Source organism: Gossypium arboreum, chromosome 6 (assembly GCF_025698485.1).
Source record: "Gossypium arboreum isolate Shixiya-1 chromosome 6, ASM2569848v2, whole genome shotgun sequence".
NCBI classification, from domain to species: domain Eukaryota; kingdom Viridiplantae; phylum Streptophyta; class Magnoliopsida; order Malvales; family Malvaceae; genus Gossypium; species Gossypium arboreum.
The window spans coordinates 56,685,257-56,694,722 of NC_069075.1; the positions used below are offsets into that span (position 1 = coordinate 56,685,257).

The 9,466-nt window shown below is 35.3% G+C and overlaps 1 non-coding gene across 1 annotated transcript; it reads right to left on the reverse strand.

Annotated features, from left to right (window-relative positions):
* Positions 1-9,020: 9,020 nt before the first annotated feature.
* LOC128294556 (small nucleolar RNA R71) lies at positions 9,021-9,123 on the reverse strand. Its single transcript, XR_008284866.1, has one exon. It is a non-coding gene; the product is annotated as a small nucleolar RNA R71 (small nucleolar RNA).
* Positions 9,124-9,466: the final 343 nt, after the last annotated feature.

Genomic DNA, 9,466 nt, shown 5'->3' on the forward strand with positions numbered 1-9,466 from the left:
GAGACTTAAATCTGCGACAAAGACATTGGCTCGAGTTGTTAAAGGATTATGAGCTGGTCATTGACTATCACGGGAAAGGCGAATGTGGTTACGGATGCCTTGAGTCGTAAATCATTATTCGCTTCTGAGCGATGAATGTGCACATGTCCGTTCGATCCGACAACGTGTTAGTAGCTGAATTGAAAGCCAAACCATTATTGATGCATCAAATTTGTGAAGCTCGGAAGGTCGACGATGAGTTGGTTGCAAAAGCAGGCGAGTGTGTTCGAACAAGGAATCGGAGTTTCGGATCGATGATGACGATTGTTTGAGGTTGAGAGTCGTCTGTGTGTTCCAAAGAATTGAACTTATTTCGATATCTTGAGCGAAGCCCATTGTAGCGAATGGCGATCCACCGGGAGTACGAAGATGTACAACGATTTGAAACGTCGGTTTTGGTGGCATGGTATGAAACGAGACATCTCCGACTTTGTTTCGAGGTGTTTAATATGTCAACAAGTGAAAGCGGAACATCAAGTGCCTTGAGATTACTTGACCGATCACGATACCCGAGTGGAAATGGGATCGAGTCACAATGGACTTCGTGATCCGGACCGCCATTGTCGGTGAGTAAGAAGGATGCGATTTGGGTCGTTGTAGATAGATTGACTAAGTCGGCTCACTTTGTCCCCGTGACGTCACGGACTTTTCAATAGACAAACTAGCCGAATCAGACGTTTCTCGAGTTGTGAGATTGCACGGGTGCCTATTTCCATCGTGTCGGATAGAGATCCGAGATTTACCTCGCGATTTTGGAAAAAGTTGCAAGAAGCTTTGGGTACCAAGTTGCATTTCAGCACCGCCTTTCACCCCCAAACCGATGGTCAATCCGGCGGATAATTCAGATACTTGAGGATATGTTGAGATGTTGCATCCTCGAGTTCGGTGGTTCATGGGAGCGGTATTTGCCGTTGATTGAATTAAACACAACAACGACTTTCAATCAAGTATTAAGATGGCACCCTACGAGGCTTTGTGCGATTCGTAAATGCCGTACACCATTATTTTGGTGAGCTCGGTGAAAGCAAAATTTTGGGTGGATTTGATTAGAGATCTTTGAGCAGAAAGTGAAAGTAATCCGTGAAAGTCGAAGATAGCCTCCGATCGTCGTAAATCGTGCAGCGATTTGAAGCGTAAAGACATCGAGCATCGGTGGGAGATAAAGTGTTTCTCAAGGTTTCACCTTGGAAAAAGATACTCGATTCGGTAGTAAGGGCAAGTTGAGCCCGAGGTTCATTGGGCCATATGAGATATCCGAAAGCGAGTCGGTCCGGTGGCATATCGTCGATTTTTCCCTTGAACTCGAAAAGATTCACGATGTCTTTCATGTTTCGATCCTTCGACGCTATAGATCTGATCCATCGCACGTGATTAGTCCATCAGAGGTTAAAATTCAAGCCGATATGAGTTATGAAGAAGAACCGATTCGTATCCTAGCTCGTGAAGTGAAGGAGTTGCGAAACAAAAGGGTTCCGTTAGTAAAAGTGTTATGGCTCAAACACGGGATAGAAGAAGCTACTTGGGAACCCGAAAACTCTATGAAAGAACGATACCCAAACCTATTTACGGTAAGATTTTAGGGACGAAAATCTCTTAAGTGGGGAGAGTTGTGACACCCTAATGTGACCCTAGTCGGAGAGTGGTTTGGGACCACAAAACCGAGTCGGAAGAATAATTAGGTGTTATATTTCGTGCTTATTGTATGTGGAATTTGTATCGTAAATATTTCGTGTCTTGATTTTTATTAAGTAGGTGCTAATTTCTAAGAAAGGACCCATGTGTTAGGACTTGAAAATGTGATAGGTGAATTTTAAGTGGCCTAATAATGCATGAAGTGAAATAAATGGAGTTGCATGTCAATTATCCCATTTCCTAAGGTTAGTGGCCGGCCATGACAAATTATGGGCAAAGGGAACATGTTTCCAACATGTTTTGCTAATGGTTGATGTTAGAATGGTTATTATATTAGTGTTAGTAGGAAGAAAAGAAAAAAAAAATGGGTATGTGTGGTTGCCCCCTCCCCATTGCCGTGTATTGAGCAAAGAAAAAAAAAGTTTGGTTTATCTTCCTCCTAGCTTAGCCGATCCTTCAAGAAGAAAAGGGAAGAGTTAGCATTCGGTCACTTGAGCTTGAACTAAGGTATGGAATCCATGTTAGTCTTTGAAATCTTTGCATATATGAAGCTAGTTACTAAGTCCTTTACTTGCCCATGTCAAAAATTTTGAAGGTGGTAGTAATACAAGTGTTCGGCCATGGAAGATGTTTAGGGGAAATGGTTGTTGCCTTTATGATTTAAGGAATAATTAGAAATGGGTGAAAGAAACAAGTCTTTGTTCTTGATTCTTCTTGGCCGATTCTAAGGGAGAAAAGAGAGCAACCATTTGGTTTCTAAGCCATAAATAAGGTGAGAAATTCATATGAATCCTTGAAATTTTAGATGAAATTGAGCTAGTTACCAAGTATTTTTTTTAGGTGACCCATGTTAGAAATTGTGATTTTGGGGTGACTAGAACTTTCGGCCATAATGGTTATTGAGGATTAAGGTTATGTTTCATGCTAAACTTGATGAATCTTGGTGTATGGGTGCTTGAACTAAACGAATGATCAAGTAGATGCATAAATACAAAGTAAGAAGAATCGGCTATTATGTGTAATACTATTGCGAATATGAAAATGTTATACTTGAATAATGTATATGGTTGGAGTTGATAATATGAAAGGAAGGCTTAGATGTGTTTGTTTAAAGAAGGAATTGTTGAAGAATGTATGTGAACTTGGCCAACGTATTCGCTTAGTACATATATGATGTGAAAGTCTTGGAATTTATTTTTGATTTTTGTGTATTATGACCATGTATAATCGGCCACATGAGTAATTTGAGCACTTGATGTTATATTAAAATTCTTGAGCTTAAATATATGGATGTATGTATATATGGTCATATAATGGCGTTTTGGTTTAAAGGTTGAATGATAAATTATAATAAAGCGAGATGATATGAGATGCGAATGTGATTGACAAGTAAACATTATTGATAAAAATATTGAATACTTCTACTTGTATTCGTTAAGCTCAAGAGCAAGGGAGCTAAATCCGATAAAGGGAAGGAAAAAGTGGTCGAATAGCCGTTGAAGCCGTCCAGCGACATCCGAGGTAAGTCCTCAAGAAATGACCCTACTCGAATTATGTCAAATGAAATATGGATGTGTAATGATTATTGATTTATGTGTGTATGAGTATTTGAATGATACCGGGCTAAGTCCCGGCGATTATGCTAGTGATATGTTTGTGTTTGAGCCTTAGTAACGAAAATGAAATATGGATGTGTAATGATTATTGATGTATATGTGTGCATGAGCAATTGAATGATATCCGGCTAAGTCCCAAGACATTTATGCTAGTAATTATATCCGGGTTAAGACCAAGGCAATTGTGCTAGTGACTACATCCGGCTAAGACCAAGGCATTCGTGCAAGTTGTTAAATCCGGGCTAATACCGAAGGCATTTGTGCAAGTCGTTCTATCCGGGCTAAGACCGAAGGCATTCGTGCATGTGGTTATATCCGGTTGTATTCGAAGAAGCTTGGGCTGGAGGTGGCGTTGGTTGCTGTAATAAATTTAATTAGTACATTTCGAAAAGCCCAAAGAATAAGGTATGTTTATATGTGCATTGGAAAAGTCGATATGTTTGAGTAACATTCGCTCAATCGACTAACGAGTTTTCAGCTATTGAATTGGTTGATATCTTGTGAAAGTGTATAATGATGAAGTGTGAAGTAAGTATGATTATGTGAATGTGTATTAATGAAATGATTCATTTGGCTATGTGAATGTAATGCTTTAGTTAAAGCTGATTTTATTGCTTGAGACTTACTAAGCATAAAAAATGCTTACCCGTTGCTTTGGCTCTCTGTTTTATAGATTTTGCTCGTTAGCGATCGGATTTGGGATCATTAAAGTCGAAGTCATCTATACTATCAAAGCCTCCATTTTGGTATAATTTTGGTTGAACTTTGAAATGGCATGTATAGGACTACCCTATTGTTGAAGGTCATGTACCTTTCGGTTTTGTGTAAGCTTGGATAGCCATGCGAAAATGGCTTATATCGTTTTAGTATGATTCTATAATCGTTTGTATGATGATCATTATGGGGTATGGAATTGTTTGAAAAGATTAGCCATTGGAATGGTTAATCGTGATCACACTTTGTGCTATGTATGCAAAAAGGGCCAATTGAATCGTGGAAATCATGAAATAGGTAATGGTTACCTTGAAAACAGATGCTGGCAGCAGCAGTGGTGTGGTTTTGAAAAATCACCAAAATTTTTAGGAATAGTATTAAATAGTGAATAAGTTATGTAAATGAACCTTGATGAGTCTACTTTCATATGGAAGAAACGAAACGGTCATAGGAGTTACATGTTAAGAGATATTAAAGCTATTGTCAGACAGGGCCAGAACGGTTTCCGGGTCCCCTGTCGCGACTTTAAAAATTTACTATAAATTATCCAGAAAGAATTAGAAGTCATGCCTTATATGTGGAGATTCCATTTTGAGTCTAGTTTCATTAGAAACAAACGGAACCAGTATTAAAGCCCTGTACAGGGAGATATTCAAGTTGTAACGCGTGAAGGTCAGAGCAGTCGATCCCTGTAACATGGGTGACTTTTACTAATAAACTGTACCAATTGGCCCGACCAAAAATTCTAAAAATAAATCCATGGATGGATATATGAGTCTAAATTCAGGGAAAATTTACGGAATCAGTTTCCGAGTTTTGAAACTCGAGATATGATTTTTAAGGCGACAGTGACGCAGATTTCCAGCCTGTCTGGAAATGTCAAATTGGTGGGTGCAATATGTGGATTTGGCTTGTTAACCCCTCGTGTCCGACACCGGCGATGGTCTCGGGTTCGGGGTGTTACAGTTTTTATTTGCTAGTATGAACTAATTTTCTAAATACCTAGGGAGATGAACCCTATGATGAATTATGTCTTTTCATTTTTATTTTACGCAATAAATACTTAGATCTTATTCTCAATTATGTGTGCTTAATTCTTGGTTTGATAGCTCTAGATTATTGATCCATGTTTAATGTGCTTAAATCAGAGGAGGAATATACCTTGTTTAAGAGTAGATCTTGCGTAATTAAGTGGAGTTGCATGCAATCCTAGAAATAGGACAACATAAATCTACTGGATTAGAGTCAAATCTAATATGGGAATTCATAGATCGAGTTAATGTGATAATATGAGTTTTAATTAGAAAGAAATTTCAATTAATCAACCTAGAGTCAGTTGCTCTTACTCTTGAAATAGATATTAACATAATTTAGGGATTTCTACGGATCAAGATACTAAGTGAATAAATTGCATAATTTAGATTGATAGTGACAGATGAAGTCTAGGTTAATTCTTTCCTAGGTATTATTTCGCTTCTTGGTTGTTAATCGATTATTTTCCTGAATTATATTTTGTCGTGTTCGTAAGTTAATTAAATTAGTTAATTTTAGTTTTTAATCAATCATTTGAATTTATCGGTTAAATAATAGAAAGACAGTAATTACTAATACTTTTAGTTTTCGTGGGGACAATATCTTTGCTCACTGTAACTATACTATTAATGTAACACCCCTTAACCCTAACCCGTCACCGAAACAGGGTTACGAGGCATTACCAAAATTACACACTAATAAACGAACAAAACCGAGTCATAAATCTGTATTTCAATTTAAAATGCCTCAAATATCATCTTTAAGTCCCTAATATGGACCTACGAGGCCCAAAATATGCTTAGGAAATTATTTGGGACTAAATCGAGAACTTTAGAAACTTTTCCTTGAAAATAGGGGCACACGCCCGTGTGGCCTGGAACATGCCCGTGTGGCCTGCCATGGGGCTCCCATGGCTGTGGGGCTAGGCCGTGGGTAGATCTGACTTGCACGTACGGCCGTGGGAACAGCCTGTGTGACATAAACAGAGAACCACACAGCCTGAGCACACGCCTATGTGACTTGGCCGTGTGAAAACATAATTTTTGACCATTTTTAAGCTATTTTCACAAGCTAAACACATCCAATTCATGCTCAAGCATTTACTAATAGTTCTTAAATCAAATATCATTCGTTATTCCATTCAAACTTAGCAAATATTCATTCATTCATTTTATCACCTCTTAAGGACTATGTACCACAATTCATATCAAAATTATACTACATTAAAATACTAATCAACTCATGTAAGTTTAACTTCCAAAATATGCATATTTCACACTAAATGTTTCAACATCTTTCATGCTCATTCCCATCATTTACAAAATAAAATCTTATCAGCCTAGGTACATGCCATTTTACCAAAAGAAAGGTACTTCACCACTTTGAGTTCGGGGTTGGCTTGGATGTTGAGTCCTTAGCTTCCTTTCGTACCTAGTCCTGCGCACGAAAACAAACCGTACGCTGAGTATGTACTCAGTGGTATTTCTATAAACTAATACTTAAACAATAATAAGCTATGTCTATAAATTGTAACTTAAACATTTTACTTTCATAATCTTAATAACTTCATCACTTACGTTTAACTTTTAGCTCTTAAATGTAATTAAACAATTCTTTATATACATTTCATATCATTCAATATCGTTCAACAATTGTATAACAATCACAATCACATAATCAATAGCAATCAGTCTTCAGTACTTTCATATACCCCTATTAACATAACTCGGACCTAAACGGATACTCGGATCCAACCCACACACCAGGGATAATATACAGTGTTTCATCGGCCGAAACCGGAATACATCGTAGGGTAACAGTAACAATAATAGTAACAGTCATAGTCAGGTACAAAGTACCTCTTCGAAACGAATTCGGAATAGTCACAGTAGTCGACACATATAGTGTCTCATCGACACACAGTCGGAATATCCCTGAACACTTCCAATCCTATGGTATGCCAATTATATCCGACTAGCTCGACACAATTACTAGGGTATTTGAATCATTTCATTTTGGAACAAAAATAGTAACAATTTCTATCACATCATTTATCATACATACTAACCATATAAAATAACAATTGCAATTATTAAATTATTAAGCATAGTTTATAGAAATACAAACCAAAATTCTCGGGTTTATTCGATATCTTCGTTCACTTTCCCCTTTCCCTTTTTCGATGATGTTTCCGGTGCTATGTTGGCTACATAAAATTTAACATTTAAAACTATCAATGCATATTATTTAGTAACACACTTTTTTATTTCCATGTAACTTTTACTATACTTCCAATTATTTCTCCCACCATAACCATTCTTTTCTTCAAATAACCTTATAGTTTTCATTTTATACCTACTTTAAACAAGTTTCAACTCTTAATATTCAATATAAAATATCAATTCTACAATTTAAACAATTTAACCCCTACTATAACAAAACTTATATTTCTCTTTACAAATCAATCATTTTCTCACTTTTAACTTGAATTTTTATCAATTAAACCGATAATTCATCAATTCATACAACTTAATCAACATCTAAAAATTCATTAACTTTCTAAATTTCAACATAACTCAAGTAGTATTTCTTCCTAGGATTCCATAGACACTAAAATTACAAGAAAAGAGATTAAATTGACTTACAACTTAAAGCTTGAACCTTAAAACCCTATTTTCCTTTCTTTTTCTTTCCCTTTTTCTTTCTTTCTTTCCCTGTTCTGTTTCGTCCTTCTTTCTTTTCTTTATTTTATTTCTTTATTCTTTATGTTTTATTTCTTTTATTATTATAACATATATATTATTATATTATTAAATTTTTATAATTATTATTTCTTAAATAATAAGCAAATACATATTTATACATACATTTGTACCAATTAAAATATTACATATGTATTTATACTTACCACATACTTGTCACCTTATGGTGTAATTTCTAATTTAGTCCCTTGACCTTTCTATAATTTCTAATTAAACTTTCACACTTTATTCAATTTATTCCTTACACTAAATTAACCTTAATTAAGCTAAATTTAATTAATTAAAATCTAATTAACCTCTCACTTAACTTCGTAAATATTTCTAATAAATATTTACGAATCTAATTTTTCAGAATCGAATACCCAAAAATTCACTTTTCCGATGACCTACAATTTGGGTCATTACAATTAATTAATAGGTGCACTTGTTTTAGTCAGATTTTTTGTTGGTTTCATGGATATCAAGTTTTTGGCGTTGTTATCAGTGACTAAAATATTAGAAAATTTTTATTTCTATTAATTTAGTCATTTTTATTTTTATTTTAATATTTTGTTTTGATTTTAATTTTTACATTTTAAAGTTTTTCGTTTGTTTGATTCTGACAGGATCTTTTGGTTTATGACTAGAGGAAACTCGTTTGAACCATTAATTTTTTACAGTGAGATTGAAAGAACTGCTTGCAAAAATTGGAGAGAAGTTAGAGAAGTAAGGCAAGATCAAAAAATTTTAATAGACGATCAAGAGCAGAAGGACATTACTGTGAAGATGGATGATAATCAAAATAATCAGCAGCCTCTTGCACCTCCTGCTCATTGTACTATGTTTGAATATGCCAAGCCTACTCTGATTGGGGCTAAATCAAGTATTGTCAGATCGACTATTGCTAGAAACAATTTTGAGATAAAGTTGAACACAATTCAGATGGTATAACAGTATGTTCAGTTTGATGGGTTGTAAGATGAAGATCCGAATGCTAATTTGGCTTACTTTTTAGAGATTTGCGACACATTCAAGATTAATGGTGTTTCTGGTGATGCCATATGCTTACGATTGTTCCCATTCTCTTTGAGGAGTAAGGCAAAACAATGGTTGAATTCACTTCCATAGGGTTCTGTTACAACAGGCAAAATAATGGTTGAATTCACTTCCATGGGGTTCTGTTACAACTTGGGATCAGATGATAGAGAAATTTCTTTTGAAGTACTTCCCACTAGCTAAAATAACTAAGTTGAGGAATGACATCTCTTCTTGCTCAAATTGATTTGGAGATATTATATGATGCATAGGAGAGATTTAAGATTTTTTGAGAAGGTGTCCTCATCATGGGTGACCTTTGTGGTTACAAGTTTAAACTTTTACAATGATTTAAATCCTTTGACAAGACAACTAATTGATGCAGCATCTGGCTGAACATTGAATAATAAGACACCTGTAACAGCCCAATTTTTAGTGGTGTCGGAAACAATGGTTTCTAGACCATAATTCCAATGAAATACTATGTAGATATTATTTAATTAGTATATTTATGAGGTCTATAGAGTCATTAAATTTTGGTTAAGAAATTTTATTGTTTGGATAGTTTAATAAGTAAAAAGGATTGAATTGTAAAAATTGTAAAGGTTGAGTAGTTAAATTAAAGGGACTAAATGGACAATTTAACCCATGAGAAAT